The sequence below is a fragment of the Vicia villosa genome, linkage group LG6 (genome assembly GCF_029867415.1).
Source record: "Vicia villosa cultivar HV-30 ecotype Madison, WI linkage group LG6, Vvil1.0, whole genome shotgun sequence".
NCBI classification, from domain to species: Eukaryota; Viridiplantae; Streptophyta; class Magnoliopsida; order Fabales; family Fabaceae; genus Vicia; species Vicia villosa.
Genome location: NC_081185.1, coordinates 123,774,471 through 123,792,133, shown reverse-complemented (window position 1 = coordinate 123,792,133; position 17,663 = coordinate 123,774,471). Strand labels below are relative to the sequence as shown.

At 32.9% G+C, this 17,663-nt stretch overlaps 1 pseudogene; it reads left to right on the top strand.

Annotated features, from left to right (window-relative positions):
- The first annotated feature begins 1,190 nt into the window (after positions 1 to 1,190).
- Positions 1,191 to 7,867, top strand: LOC131609842 (probable alpha-mannosidase At5g13980; annotated as a pseudogene).
- Positions 7,868 to 17,663: the final 9,796 nt, after the last annotated feature.

Below are 17,663 nucleotides of genomic sequence, written 5' to 3'. Positions count from 1 at the left end.
ATAGTGTATGTGACTCAGCAAAAGGACAAAAAAGTTCCAAAACTCATTTTACTTTTCTTCTTTAATTAAAAGGCAAGGCAATACCACTTGTGTCTGGCTCTAGCTATCTCTTATCCACTTATCTGAAACTATTTTGTCAAAAAAAATATTTATTATTAACTAATTAATATACAAATGGAAAATGATTTGGTCATATGATGTCACACACATATCCATTATCACAACTACTGAAAAGGAGACATCCATTGATTTCGATTTTTAGTTCCATTAGAAGTGAAGTCAAATTAATCTACCATTTATTTAAGTATGTTTAGATATAAAGAAATCATCTCTTCCAATTTAATCAGAGATTTTAAATTTTTGGTATAATAAAATGTTTTTCGTTCGAAGTAAGAGAAAATTTTGTTATCTATTATAGTTCTTTCTAATTCGAGAGATTAATTTCTGCAAATAAACGCAGAAACATTCGATTTCTATCGAAAAAATTGATATTGCATATTTATTTATATTAAAAAAATTGATATTGTAGTTAATATGTATAAATGTTTTTAAATAATTTTTTTTTTTAAAATAACCATGAATTAAAAAAAATTACACAAATAACTACGTTTCGAAAAAAATTACGCAAATAACCAGGTTTCTGAAACCCTTAACACCAAGGCGCCATCTCACATGGCTTATTCCCTTTTTTTTAGTCCTAGGCGCCATCTGACATGGCACACTCAGTCCCAATAAGCCATGTCAAATGGCGCCTCCCTTCAACTTTTAGGAGGAGGAGCCATCTCATATGGCGCCTCCTTGTATATTTTTGTTCAATTTTTCATTTGAAAATGCACCAAGGCGCCATCTGAGATGGCTTATTGCAGAAAGGTTGTATATAAGAGCCATCCCAAGTGGCGCCTCCCTTCATCTGATACAATAGTGGCGCCATCTCACATGGCGCCTTGGTGTCAATGTTTTCTGAAACTTGGTTATTTTTGCGTAATTTTTTTCGAAGTATGGTTATTTGCGTAATTTTTTTCTAATACATGGTTATTTAAAAAAAAAATTCTTTTAAATACCTATTATATATAAAAGTAGTTAATTTTAACTTTTTATATTCTAAGCCACTTAATAATACTAATTTTTATATATAAATAACACAACTATTTTGAAAAAAATGTACAGTTATTTTGGAAAAACTTTACCACAAAAGAAACCTAATTTATCAAAAGAAGAAACATATCATCAAACAGTGTCTCATAAAATCACCTGTTTTGTAACCTTTTGAAAACACATGGAAGTGGCTCTGTCCACCACTGTGCATGATCACCAACTGGAATTTCACTTCTTTCATTTCTGCTCATAAATCAACTAAAAGATTCTATTTTTAGCTTCCCTCTTACCATCTGAACCGTTTTTCGCTTCTGGGGTGTGAAGACGCCACTCCACTTGTCTATGGAGAAAAAATTCATCTTTTTGTTGACCCTTTTGGGTATACTCTTCTATGGAGGAGATTCCAAGTTTACGGTGTATAACACCTCGCAGGGTATAGTCTCTGGAAAACTCAACGTTCATCTGGTTGCTCATACTCATGATGATGTTGGATGGTTGAAGACTGTTGATCAGTACTATGTTGGTTCTAACAATTCCATTCAGGTCTTGATTTGTTTTTGTTCAATCTTTCTCTAAACAATAGTGTTATGTATGTGTTGATTGAAAATTCATGGAGTTGTTATGTTGCAATGTGTAGGGGGCTTGTGTGCAAAATGTGTTGGACTCTATGGTTCATGCTCTATTGGCTGATAAGAACAGGAAATTTATATATGTGGAGATGGTGAGTGGAATTGTGTTTTTAATACTTTATGTATTGCATTGCTATCTTGACAATCTTTATTGGATTGAGCTACCAACGGAGCTGGTTTATCGGAACAATTCTAGTGTTCGCATTTAAAGTACTTGCTGTTTTGCATTCGGTTGTTTTCAGGCCTTTTTTCAGCGATGGTGGAGTGATCAGAGTGAAGCTATTCAGAATATTGTTAAGCAGTTTGTTAGTTCGGGTCAACTAGAGTTCATGTAAATCACATTTCCGGAAAATATTTCTTTACGACTAGATAAAATTCATCCTTCATGTTTATGAGGGTTTCAAATAATATCATTCATTGTCTCTCATCATTTTTATCCACGTTACAGAAATGGGGCCATGTGTATGCATGATGAGGCAGTACCTCATTACATAGACATGATCGATCAGACTACACTTGGACACCGATTTCTGAAAGAGGAGTTTGGTGTGACTCCCAGAATCGGTTGGCAAATTGATCCCTTTGGCCATTCTGCTGTGCAGGCTTACTTATTGGGAGCTGAAGTATGCCATAAAATTTCAACCGTAGAATCTTTTGCTTAACATTTTCGGAAAAATAAATTAACCATCTAAGTACATTTTCATACTGTGGATGCAGGTTGGCTTTGATTCATTTTTCTTTGGTAGGATAGATTACCAGGATAGAGCTAAACGTAAAAAGGAGAAGAGTCTCGAGGTTATCTGGCAGGGTAGCAAGAGCCTTGGCTCGTCTGCTCAGGTGACTATCAATACTAATAATTATTGTTTCCCTCTCATATAAGATTTGTACGATTACATTCGTTTTTCATCATGATTGGTGTCTCTTAAACTACATGCTTCTTTTAATTTTCTTATGTGCGCTTATTTTGTTGCCTTTGTGTTCTTCCAGATTTTTGCTGGTGCATTCCCTAAGAACTATGAGCCTCCTTCTGGATTTTACTTTGAAGTTAATGATGATTCCGAAATAGTTCAAGTAAATTGTTAAAACTTGTTAATTTGCTATCTTACATTTATTTGTTGTATTCTGGTGCTAAAATTTGACAACTTACCGATGAAGGATAACATGGATTTGTTCGATTACAACGTGCAAGATAGAGTGGACGACTTTGTTGCTGCTGCACTAACACAAGTAAGTTGTGCATTTATTGAAACTGCTGAACTATTTTTGGGATACAAGTAGGTATTTTGAGATACTTTGAATGAATGAGAAAGAGAAAGACAAAATTTCTGCACCGACACTGACACTTGTGATTACATTCAATATATTCATGTTTTTTCAAATTTTTATCGATGTCGACGTGTCAGTTTCGCTGTCGTGTCCGTGTCCGTGCTTCATAGTTTGAGAGACTTTAACAACTATGCATGATCACTGTTTTACTGTTGCCTCATATTTTATTTTTATTTTCAGGCAAACATAACTCGAACAAATCACATAATGTGGACAATGGGAACTGATTTTAAGTATCAATACGCACATACATGGTACCGGCAATTGGACAAGCTTATTCACTATGTGAACAAGGTATCACTCCCTTTGACTAGGGTTCAAAATTACATTTAATGTAAAGACAAACAGTAATACTTAGATAAAAAGGAATTAATTTGACTCGTGATTATGCCTGGACGACCTTAGGATGGACGTGTCAATGCTCTGTATTCTACGCCATCCATATATACTGATGCTAAATATGCTGCAAATGAGTCTTGGCCAATCAAAACCGGCGATTTCTTCCCGTGAGTTAATGTGTAACTGTTGCATAATCTGTTTGCGCAGTTCTTGATTTTTCCTTTTCTGTTTATGATGTTTTCTGTCTTATTTGCATTAAAAAAACAGTTATGCAGATCGTGCGAATGGTTTCTGGACAGGATACTTTACCAGTAGGCCAGCTTTGAAACGCTATGTCAGATTAATGAGTGGTTATTATTTGGTATGACATTTATATTTATAATTTGAGTTTATATAAGGTAATTGAAGTCTTTTGGTTTTCGGATATTTATTTATACTGACAAATTATCAGGCTGCAAGACAACTTGAATATTTTAGAGGGCGAAAGAACTCGGGGCCAAATACAGATTCATTAGCAGATGCTTTAGCAATTGCTCAACACCATGATGCAGTCACTGGCACAGAAAAGCAGCACGTGGCCAATGATTATGCTAAACGGTTGGCGATAGGCTACAAGGAGGTACAGTTTCAGTTTATCCATATTCAAATAGTATTTTTCGATATCCATTTTTTCTCGTATTAATGCAATGATATTGCCTTTGTGCAGGCAGAGGAACTGGTTTCATCATCACTGGCTTGCTTGGCTGAATCAACATTGTTTACTGGATGTCAGAACCCAGTTACAAAGTTTCAACAAGTAAAATATCTTTAATCTCGAACTTTTAAGTGATAAAATTTGATTAACCTGAAGGTTAAAGGTGCTGTTTGGATCTTAAGCATTTAAATTGCATATCGATTATCTGATATAATCATATCCAGTTTCAAGCTGTAGGGCTTTTTGACAATATAAATCTGCTCTTTTTTTCTCTTGACTTTTTCATTTATGTTCCAGTGTCCGCTTTTGAACATTACTTACTGTCCTGCAACAGAAGTTGAACTGGTTCATGGAAAGAGTTTGGTAGGGATACATTTCTGTCACCACATATTTCACTCTCTTTTTCAAAGCATTCAGTTGTTTTATATTAAATTTTTTAATTATGTATTCACACTTCAGCTCTTTCCATATTTAGGTTACTGTGGTTTATAACTCCCTTGGTTGGAAGAGGAATGAAGTGATTCGAATTCCTGTGAGTGAGGCCATTCTAGTATTTCTTGGTTATCAGAAATTTAACAATTAACAGTGCTTAGAGCATGTGAAACTTATACTTGCAGCTGCAAACATTTGCAGGTTATTGACGGCGATGTTACAGTTCATGACTCTAACGGTGTAGAAATAGAATCTCAAATTCTACCTCTGGCCGAGGCATTTGTAAACTTAAGAAACTACTATGTCAAGGCATATTTGGGAGAAAATCCATCCAAGACACCAAAGTACTGGCTTGCATTTACGGTTTCTGTTCCACCATTTGGTTTTAGCACCTATACAGTCTCGACTGCCAAAAAAACAGGTTCACATATAAGTTGCTTCACTCTTCATCAAGCGAGTGTTTATCTGCTTTCCATGTTTCATAACATGAACTTTGTGATAAGTGTTTTCTGCTTGTTGTTAGGTTCCACTAGATCATCTGTATATACGCATCAAAGTCATGAAAAGTCTTCTATTGGTCAAGGAAATTTGAAGCTTACATTTTCTACCGATCAAGTAAAACAGACCAATTATGTTAATGCAAGAAACATGGTGCGTGATGCTTCACTCTGCATTGCATGATTCCATTTTAGTTACTTTGCATCAAATGTGTCTGTCATTTTTCCTTTCCTCTCATCATGTTTGAGAATTAAGTTTTGATCAACACTCTTACTTTTGACATGGAAGGTTGAGGAAGAGGTTGAACTGAGTTACCTTTACTATTCTGGATATAACGGAACCGATCAAAAAGATCCACAGGTATACACTAATACTATAGATACCAATATATTTTTATGTCTCCATTCCAGGCATCCGACATTGAATTCAAATTTACACTTTAATTTCTGTCGCAGAATGCCGGGGCCTATATCTTCCGTCCAAATGGCACGCATCATATAAACCACGAGAAACAGGTTTGAAATGCTTTTCTGAAATGGAATATCCCTCCAAAGCAAGTTCCATTACATTTTTCACTAAACAATTATTGAAAATTTCAGGTTCCGGTGACTGTTCTGCATGGACCAATAGTAGATGAAGTGCATCAACAAATCAATCCATGGATATATCAGGTGCTTTACTTGTTTAGCTGCAAGACTTTCATCTTTGATAACGTCAGAATATTAATTTCTCAATAACAAACTTTTCGATTTTGCAACAAATTGTCATTGTATATGATGAATTGAAAAATATGTAACGCAGATTACCCGACAGTACAAAGGAAAGGAACATGTTGAAGTTGAGTTTATTGTAAGCTTTTAAAATTATCCCTTTTATATTTACATTTGTATTCATTGCGATGCAATAAATATTAGATTTATTTTCTTTTATGGATTCTATATATAAAATGTTGAATCATTTGAACCAATGGCATTTTAAACACTACTAGGTTGGTCCTATACCTATTGACGATGGAATTGGTAAAGAAGTTTCCACTCGAATTTCAACTACTATGGAAACCAATAAAACTTTTTACACAGATTCTAATGGGCGCGATTTTATCGAAAGGGTAAGCAGCTTAGATTGAATACCATGCAAATGCAATACTTCGTATAATTAAATTAGATCTTCTTAAATTTCTTATGCTTTAGGCGTAACTTAAATCTGTTGTGGATTTCATCTCTTTGCAGGTACGCGACTACAGAACAGACTGGGACTTGGAAGTGAACCAGCCCAGTGCCGGAAATTATTATCCGGTATGTGAAATTATATAGAACATTTCAGTTAAGTTCATTAGTAGTATTAAATATCGGATTTTATTGAGGGAGGGGGTTGGTTGGATTGGAGCATGTTCTTGCCCGATTCCACTTCTGAATTTAGACCATCCTTTAGGTTCATGATATAATTTAGTTTGTTCTTTCAGATTAATCTCGGGATTTACATAAAGGATAGTAAAAAAGAATTCTCGATTTTGGTGGATAGAGCTATCGGAGGGTCCAGCTTAGAAGATGGACAAATCGAGCTAATGCTCCACAGGTATATTTTGTTCTTGTGGTATTTGATCAAGACTTTAATGAAATCTTAATTAACTCTCATGGTTTTCAATTAGGACAATAAAGATGCTTTATACTTGACATTCAATCTACGACTTCGTACTAATTTCTCATTTTCTGGTCACCAATAGGAGATTGTTGCTTGATGATTCAAGAGGTGTTGCAGAGGCCCTAAACGAAACAGACTGTGTTGCCGACAATTGCAGGGGTCTAACTGTAAGAATTTCTTATCGACATTCAAGAGGCGTTGCAGAAGCCCTATAACTAACTACTTATTTTGCAGGTCCAAGGTAAATATTATTATAGAATCGATCCCTTGGGCGAGGGAGCTAAGTGGCGCCGTACTTTTGGCCAGGAAATATATTCTCCACTTTTGTTAGCCATTTCTGAAAAGGTGAAATTCAAAACTGAAAAACCAATAATAGTATTGAAAATCCATGCATGAATTTTGTATATAATTTATAATGATATCACGTGTGTCACTCGCTAAAAAATCAACTTCGTTTTGTAGGATGATAAAGATGACTGGATGAATAGCCGTGTAACAACATTTTCAGGATTTGATTCTTCTTACACATTACCAGAAAACGTTGCTATTATAACATTACAGGAACTTGATCACGGGACAGTTCTCCTTCGATTATCGCATTTATATGAGGTCTCTACTTTAACTCTTATTTAGAAGTTTAAATGTGTGCTTTGCATTGATATTAAGATCAGCTCTTGGAGTCGCAACGGTATTGATGAGTTGCATATTTGCGTTTATGCACAGATTGAAGAAGACAAGGATTTGTCTGTATTAACGAGTGTGGAATTGAAAAAGCTCTTCCCAGGAAAGAAGGTAAACAATGATAGGTTTCACCAAAGGATTGAAACCTTTTTTTTCAGACATGTTCATCTCATTTTCTGACTGAAGTGTGTTTTTCCTTGACTAATATATTAGATCAAAGAAGTTAAAGAAATGAACTTATCTGCAAATCAAGAAAGGAAAGAGATGGAGAAGAAAAGACTTGTTTGGAAAGTAGAAGGATCCTCTGGAATTGAAGGTGTTACAAGGGGAGGAGCAGTTGATCCAAAAGAGCTTACTGTCGAGCTTGCTCCAATGGAAATTCGTAGTTTTATCATTTACTTTGATTATAGTAATCATCTTTTTGATGCATTGTAGAGTAAAAAATCACTTGTTGAATGAATGGTATTTTACTTGTTCCCCTGACCATGATAACATGTCATAGTTATAAAGTATGAAGCTTTTGGTTCTTGGATATTCTGCACACCAAAAAAAAAAAAGCATACCTTCAATATAAGGGGGTGGTCGTTTTTGCATTCGAAAATACCTTTTCGCACCATCTGGAGATTTAAATTCTAATGCACCCAATGCCATGAAAATACCACACAACAAATATTTTCAATAGAAACTCATTCAATGCAAGTAAATATTTGTCGGATTATAAATTCAGGACACTCTCCGGCTCTACGGCCAAGGAAATCCAGGATTATAAATTCAGGACACTCTCCGGCTCTACGGCCAAGGAAATCCAGACTAATTCGAGCAGAAAAACAAATTATGCATTACCTTGTGTTAAACCATTAATTTTTCATGATCGTAACATATTTTTTTAAACCCTTCTAAAAATTTCTTGCATTCTTATTCAAGATTTTTGTTTGCAAATACAATCCTATGTATATGCAATAAAGAGGTGAATTTGAACTTCAATCTCCAGACAAACTCTTGAGACAATATTGCATGTGGACACTATGTATATGCAATAATAAATAGTGAATCCGAATTTCAATCTATGGAGACACCAATGAGACAATATTTCTTGTGGACTACGTGGATCATGTGATAAATATGGGGTGAACTCATATTCTAATCTCCGAACACACTCATGAGGCAATATTGTTTGTGGATTTTGTATATGTGCAATAACAAAAGGGTGATTTCGAATTCTAATCTCCTGACACACCCCTGAGACAATATTGATGGGTCATCATGAGGGAGAAACATTCACATTGGGTCAAACATTCACCTAAAGATCAAAGACGCATCCAAACAAATGAGAGAGACACCACATATTCACCCAAAACCTTAAGGTGATGGGTGTATGGATCATCTCATTTACAAAGTGTTTAACCTTCACTTTTCTAAGCAATGTGAGACTTTTGAACTCATACTTGTTTCTTCATACAACTCACACTTGTTTCCCAACAAATATTACTTATGAACTCTATGTATATGTGATAACAAATGGGTGTGTAAGTTACAATGGCAGCTTTGGAGAACACAGTACTCGGTCATTCATAATTTTCATACATCATTCATAATTCATAACTCATACATTCATAATTCACACCTTGGTCATTCACAAACCATACAAAATTCATGACTTATTCATTCAAAATGTTTACATCGAAATACAAATTAATATACAACTACTAGATATATCTAATGCTCATAATCCTCCTTTGCCTCCTATACTACAATGCAAATCTTGGCTCTAATAATATTGCTTATAAATTGACTTTCTCAAGAGTGTCTTCCTAAACTCTCCTTTATTTATGACATCTCATTCAATAACAATATGTTGGTATAGAGGCAATACATTGATGACATGGTCCACCCTTACCAATTCCTCCTCTAGTATCTCTTGATGAGCTGGCCTAAGGAAATATCCTTATGGAACTGATGTCATATGAGGATGCAAAACTCTAAAATCATTGAATTTAATTATATATCGTACTCCATGACGAGGAGTCGGAACACTACATGCATCATATGGAATCAAATCACTACAACAAAATACACATTTCACCTTGGATGTGAAATGCATTTAACCTCAGCTACTTGAGCGAGGTAACGAAGGGCGTCGTGAAAACTTGTCAATTTATCCCTCGATTATTAAAAAACTGGGAGTTAAGTTATCAACACATTTGTTTGATCCCCGATATCTGCATTTTTATTATTTTCATAACTGGATGGCGCACCCAATATTTACTCTTGGTGTTGTGTAAAATTGAGGCAATATCTAAATGTTTTTAACTCGGTTTTTATTTAAAACTGAGGGGATAACATTTTTTTATTACTGTCATTTTTACTTGTATTACAGAACCATATTACAGAATATAGAACCATATTTTACAAATTTTCGTTGTTTGTACCTGTATATTAGAGAAACATTATACCCCAAATATTTATTGTTTACACCAAATGCAAAGTCCAAATGACACACACCTTATAATTTTACAACAAAACTAAAACAAATGATTAACAAACAAAAGTAATAACCAAAATGAATTTTTTTTGTAGGTTGTCTAAAAGTTCTATGTTAGGATTTGTCACTGGTCGTTAAGCACATATAACTTGAATAATATTTGAACCAATTAGGATAATTAACAACAACTTTAAATTTTTGGTAAAAGGAATAAAAAGAGTGAAATGAATAATTATAAATTACTAAATGATATAAAACATTTACTTACTAGTTTTCCCATATCCTCTCTTTATGATCATGACAAATAGCATGCACATCATCTGAATCATTTTCTTCCGATGAATAAGGAGTCTCATAGTTAAAATCTTGATTTTCACCAGTACTACTATCAGGAAGATATTATATGTGAAGAACAATTGACCATCTAGTGTTAGAAGGATCATTGACATAGAAAATTTATTTTGTTTGGGTTGCCATGATGAATGGTTCGTTCTTATAAGTTGTCTTTCGAAGATTAACCCATAGAAATCCTAATTCATCAGTTTATACATCAGTGTTACTGTCAATCCACATTCATTTAAATAAAGACACTTTAAAAGCAACATAATTAATATCCAAAATCTCCTTAATGACCTTAAAGTACGCTCTAAATGCTAGTACATGATTGTTATCTTTGGAACTAGAGAAGTACATGAATTCATATTCAACCATAACCTCGCTATTTTGCATGGTGCTACGATCATCCTTTGATTTTGTATAGAATGAAATTTTAGTAATGTCGTATGCACTTCAAGGAATGACATTAAACTTAGGCATACATGACAACCATTTAATTATCTATGATGCACTACTCTCTTTAGAAACACTTTCATTAAACCAATTTATGAAAGTTTGGTTATGCCTTATCAACAACCATCTTTCATTCCTCCGAGGGAAGTTTTTCTTTATAATACTTTTGTGAGCGGTCAAGTAAAATTGAACTTCACTAAGGCTATTCAATATATACAAACGTGCTTGAAGAACTAATTCCCGGTCAAATGTCTTAATATTTAAACCTTAAATAGCTCTACCATCATAACTTACATCATGATGAAACTCAGGAATTCCTATATAGTTTGCATCTGACAAATAGTTTATATAAAACTCAATACTTTCTTCTGTGATGTACCATTCAACGATCCAAGCTTCCAGATGGCGATGATTCTTTGTATATCCTTTAATGATCTTCATGTATTGCTCTACCAGATACATCCTTTATAAATAAACTGGGCCACAAATTCTATTTTCCCTTACTAGATGAACAACTATGTGAACCATAATGTCAAAGAATGAAGGAGGAAAAAACATCTCTAATCGACACAAGATATTTCCAAGTCGCCTAAATTTTTAGGATCAATAACTTTACTACATATAACATTTAAGAATACGCATTAATTTGGTTATAGTTACCCTTACATTTCGTGGTAAAAGGCCACAGATAGCCACTAGTAGAAGTTGTTGCATACTTGCATTAAGACATGACAATCATGAGATTTTAAGCCAACTAACTTGAGATCATTCATTGACACAAGTTTCTTCAAATTTGATGAGTACCATTGAGAAACTTTGATACCATGCAAATAATCGCAAAATTTTGTTTTTCTTTTTCAGACAGAGTGACATGCTAGGGGCAAATAGGTTCTATTTCCTATTTCTTTGGGGGGCTAACTCTTGTCATATACTCATCACAACCATATCTTCACGAGATTTCTTAGTTTATTTTGTCTAGCCTTTAATATTTAGAAGTGTTCCAATCAAACTATTACATACATTTTTCTCTACATGCATCATATAAAGACTAAACCAGTATGGAAGATCAAAGAACACCGACCTCTTTTTACAAATATTTTTCTCTACAGGCCTTTTTTTGTTTCTTCTCAGAGATAACATTAATATTTTGTTGTCTTTTAAAAACTTCCTTCCCAGTTAAGGGATTTGAAGCTATATCAAACTCTTACTCTCCATTAAAAGTCTTCCGCAATCTACGGTATGGATGATTAAGTCTTAGAAATTTTCAATGCCTAAGATAAACTGTCTTTTTTCCTTTTTGTAATTGGTGGTGGCATATATCAAATTCACATATAGGACACACTTTATGTCCCTTGACGCTGTACCCAAACAAATTATTGTATGCAAAAAGTCATTGATTGTGCAAAATAACATGACACACAGCTTAAAGTTATCACATGTATACACATCATCAACACCAATGCCTTCCTCTCACAAAAGTCTTAAATCTTCAATTAATGACGTTAAATAAACATCTATGTCATTCTCTGGTTGTCTTGGACCTAAATCATCATTGATAACATCATATATTTGCGCTTCATACACAACCATGAATATAGGTTATAAATTATGAGAAGAATAGGCCATGACGTATGGTTAGTATTCAAATTACCGAAAGAGTTCATTCTATCTGTGGCAAATCCATGCCTAAGATTCCTCGAATCAAGGGAAAAATCTGGAAACAAGGAATCAATTTTCTTCTATTGCAATGAATCAGCTTTCCATCACACACTCTTTCATCTGCATGCCATCCAGTATTCTTTGCATCCTTAAAATTAGCAAACAATTTCTTGAACCTTTGAATTGTCGATAAGTACAATATCACTTTGGAAGGAACACCCTTTCTAGTTACACCATCATCGTCTTTAACACCACTGTCCTTCTGCTTGTAGCGTGACTCCTAACACCTCGGGCACTCCTTCAAGTTTTCATATTCTTTCCTATATAATATGCAATCATTACGATAAAACTTTTTAGTACTTTCCTCCTAAACGCGGAATTTAAACTCGAGTGCCTTTCAATTTTCAATTGCCAATTGGTTGTGTATGTAGAGATTGTAGAGTGATGGTAATCTCACCATGAGGAAAATGAAATGACGATGTCTCTGGATGCCACCTCTCTGTAAATGCCATCAGCATCCCATTATAGATTTTCTGGAAGCCGACCTGACAGAGGTCCCTCAGCCCAGAAGCTGCAAGTACATTTTGGAACCACAACTCACCAGGCTGCGCGAGAGCGGCAATCTTCCGGCCGTGGTTGTAGAACCTCTGGGGATCCCTATCTTAAAATTTTCCAAAAAAAACACTATTATTAATAAGCAAAGTTAGAAAGTGAAAAAAAAGTAATAACCAAAGAAAATTTACCTCCCTCTCCCAGATATGCCTGGCTAAATGATCTACATACCCTGTCAACAAGGATGCATTTATAGGACTCCTAGGGTACCAGACAGGCTCCGGCACTTGATCACCCTCGTGTTACTCAAGAGGTGGCACCAAAGATCCCACATCGGCCGTCACTGGTACAAAAGTAGAAGAACTACCCCGTCGACGTCTGCGGACGATGGGCATCTGTGAGGAACCCTCAACATCATCCCGAGGCCTCCGTGATGAAGTAGTAGATGAAGAAGGCCCCTCAGTTGGAAAGGATGGAGAAGGTCCATCGACTCAAACAGATGGAGAAGGCCCTGCTGGAACGGGTGTAATAGGTACATCTCCTAGAACGGCAGCTCCATCAGTCACCTGTGATACTACATGCATCTGTTCATGCCACGCGGATGCATGTTGTGCAGTCCTCCCATATATAATGCGGTCTGAATGGTCGCCCATAACGTCTGCATTGTGATACAAATAAAATCGAATTAGATACTATATAGTTATAAGAAGAAAAGAAAAAAAAACATTTGTTCTTCCATAGATGCATCTACGAAAGTACCTTATGTTTCAAAAAAACTGGGTTTCTTCTGTAGATGTATCTACGGAATGACCCAACGTTCCATTCTTCCGTAGATGTATCTGGGTTCTGAAACCTCAAAAATACAACAATGACGTCTGATTACTGATGCAGAGGGTTAAAAACCCCATTTTGGTGGCTTGATCGTCCGTTTTACACATCAAACAGTACCCACATTGTCTCTAAACTAGATTTCTAAAACTATCAAATAATATCTACACCTAAAAATTGAATTCTAACTCTATTACAAATACTCTAAAATAATTCGAAAAATCGAAAACTTACCGATTAAATTAAGTTTTGAAATTGTTGGAATATGTTGATAGTTGGTGTTGACGTTATCGGCCGAACTCGAGAGAAAGAAAATAAGTTTTGTGAAAGTTTGATTTTTGAGGTTGGGAGAGTTTGAGTGTTTGGAAATGAGAAAAGTGAAGAATGAGGGAGGAGGAGAGTCTGGCGCGAATATAACACCAAATGCTTCTATAGATGTATCTACGAAAGCTTTCGTATGTGCATCTACGGAACAAAACAACTTTAAACAAAAAAATGCTTTTGAAAGTACATCTAAAAAACAGAAGGACTTTTTAGAGAACTCACATGATGAAATAGATAAAAGGGGGTGGGGTAAGGTATACTCTTATAAAATTTATTTTTATAAAATAATATATAATATATAACATAAAATGGGTAGAATAATTATCAACATCATTGGACTTATCTCCGTAATATGCACATGCACATAAATCTACTTTAATATATAAAAATCAATTACCATCAAATTCCCTTAATTGCCCTAATCACAATCAATTTAAGATGATTTTACATACCCCTGAGAGTAATTACACAACTAATAATCATTACATTCCAACAACTAATTTAATGCAAATCTTTTTTTATTGGAATATGAAAAAGATGCACTACGTTCTATGCCACTAATTGCATTAGAACATTCATCTTAATAAACCCTACCCTTTCATTTTTTCTCCCTAGAGCTATATATTCGTACAATACAAAGTTTCAACCTTGCATGACTAAACTCTTCCTCCTTCCAGTTGCCGTTTTCAATCAACACTTGAGCGGTATATTTCGTTTCTTCTTCCCCCAACCAACATTGAATGCCTAAACTCTTCCTCCTTCAAGTTGCCGTCTTCTTTTTAATTTTATTTTTGAAAATACCTTTTCTCTCTCTCTCTCTCTCTCTCTCTCTCTCTCTCTCTATAATATATATATATATATATATATATATATATATATATATATATATATATATATATATATATATATATATAGTTTTCCTTCATCTTCATCCTTTAGTTACTTCCTTATCTTCTTCATTTTAATTTCTTTCAATTTATTCTTTCAATTTATTTAGATACAACTCAATAAACAAACGTTTTTTCAGGGTTATGCATCAATCTATTTAGGACTGAAGATTTTTAGATAAATCGGTTATAAAAATCACCGACGCACACCAATCAGCAGTCTGAGCCAGAATTTGCGAGAAGAAGTTATCGAGGGAAAGAGAGAGGATCGCATATTGTACCTGAAATAAATCTCACGCAAAACTACACAACATCTTCCAACAACAAATAGTGGCATAATAACGAACCTGGGGATTCGTCACCCCCATAACTTTCAGGTCGGTAATCGTTTTCAATTTCTTTTGCTTTCAAATGTGTGAGAAAGGGGGACTGGCTCCATCTCATAACCTTAAGTTTTTTTGTTTCATGTTGTTTACCTTGGGCTTAATCCCATGCAGCCCAATTCTATATTTTCTTCCATTCTACACACTATACCAGCGCACCCCTTCTATATGCTTCATTTGCTTTGGGCCTGCAAGTTTAATGAGACCTCTTCTACTTTTAATTAATTTAATCTATTTTAATATATATAAACTAATTAACATTAAAATGACTTAATTATCTTTTCCCAAACCCTATTATACTTCCAACATTTTTACTCGGTTAAAGAAATTAACGCATTGGAAAAAGAAAATTAACCTTTTGAAATCCTTCTCTATTTTCTTTCATATTCCACCATCATTTATTATTGCATTTCCCTTGGTTGCATTTTCCACCATCATTTATCATCTGTAACTTCAGATTTGTGTAGACAAATTTTTCCTTGCCTTTAATTCATTAATGTATTTTTTTGCAGTGACAAAAAGTAGAAAATTTGACTGCATCAAGATATTAACTACCACAAAGGCTTCATATCAAGATATTCACGCTGAATGGTTGTTTATGTAATAAGCATGATGTTTTGTTTTGACATGTGAATAATAATACTGATTTAGCAATCCCAAATTATTTATCATAGAAATACTAATATTTCTAAAATTAATATATATTAATAATATCTGTCATTAAAACTTATGAAATCTTATAATCATTACACTATCTTTTATTTATTTCTTTATTGACTATCTCACGTTTCCAAAAACAAAATCTCTGCATTCCAAGATTTGAAGGATTTTTAAATTTTTTTTGACAAAAAAAGGATTTTTAATTAGTTCAATCAAATAGACACTTTTTAGTAGATAATTAATGTAATTTATGTTAAAAAAATATGATTTTTTCAATAAATAAATTACTAATAATTTTAATTATAAATTATTAATAATTTTAATTATAAATTAAATTAGTTATATATTCAATTGAATCAATCATATTTTTATACATGATGTAATGTCAATGCAAAAAATTATATCATTTTCCTTTTTTTTTTTACGAATACCTTTTCTTATTATAATTTTGTGATTTTGAATAATCAAATGTTCTTTGTTAGATACAAATAATTATCTTTTAATAATGATATACAGTTCTCAACTATAACATTATTATATTTTAAAAGTTATAATAAATTTTAATAGAAAATAAATTTCAAGTTTTAATTTAAACATATAATAATTATTCAATAAATATTCAAGAATTTGAAATGTAACATTCAAATTATTATTATGAGAAAATCATTTGAAACCAATTTTAAGTTCTACATTTAAATAGACAATAATTAGCAATTAAATTACTATTAAAAAAATAGTAACTATTGTTTTAGTTTTGAAAATTGAAACGTTGGTCATTATTATGACACAAATCACACTTCATAATATTTAATTATTATTATTTAATTGAAAGTTAAATTATTTTATGTCTTTTGACCTAATCTCATAATGTAATTATTGAGTAAGTTTCCAATTTTAATGTTTTCTCTACCATCATTATTTTTTACGGTTAATATCTACTTTCTATACTGAATACTATCAATGCACCATAAATTAAGAAAACCATTCATAATAATAATGAATATAATAAAGTAAATGCATCCTCCATAAATCGATTTATATTCTAAAGCAGCTACATAAATTGGTCTGTGAATCTATCAATTTCCATAAAAAATCAAGAACGCTGAAAACATTTTGTTTTGCCATTTTGTTTTAGAGCTTTCAAAAATTCATTTGCTACTACAACGAAAATCGGGTAGTGAAAAGTATTTTTTTTCATTTCGAACCTTTATTTTCTATAACATTCATCATCTTTATTTCAATAGCGCAGGTAAAAATTTAGTCACATTCAATAAAAATATAGTAAATATTATATAATAATTATATATTTATCAAATAATAATTATATACATGTTATTTTTAAAATTGTAGTAGATTCAAACAATTTCAAATTATAATTATTGTACTCAAAATTAGAAGAAGAAAATAGTGTGTTTTAAAATTTACTATCAAATATTCAACTTCTCCTTATTTAGTATGATATCATTTTGTTTTAAATAAACAACTATCATGTACTTAATAAAAAATTATATATGATTTTATGACATGATATAAGAAAAAATAAATTTGACTTGAAAGAATATTAATTCTTTTTGTGACAAAATGTTAACATCTACCTTAATATATAAAAATTAATTACGATCAAAAGTATTTAATTATCCTAACCAAACTAATAAAAATATTTTTTTACTTTTTTTTATCAATATTATATAGTATTATATTTTCCATTTCTATGTGACAACAATATGATGCATGATTAATATGATATTGTTAGGAAAAAACAAT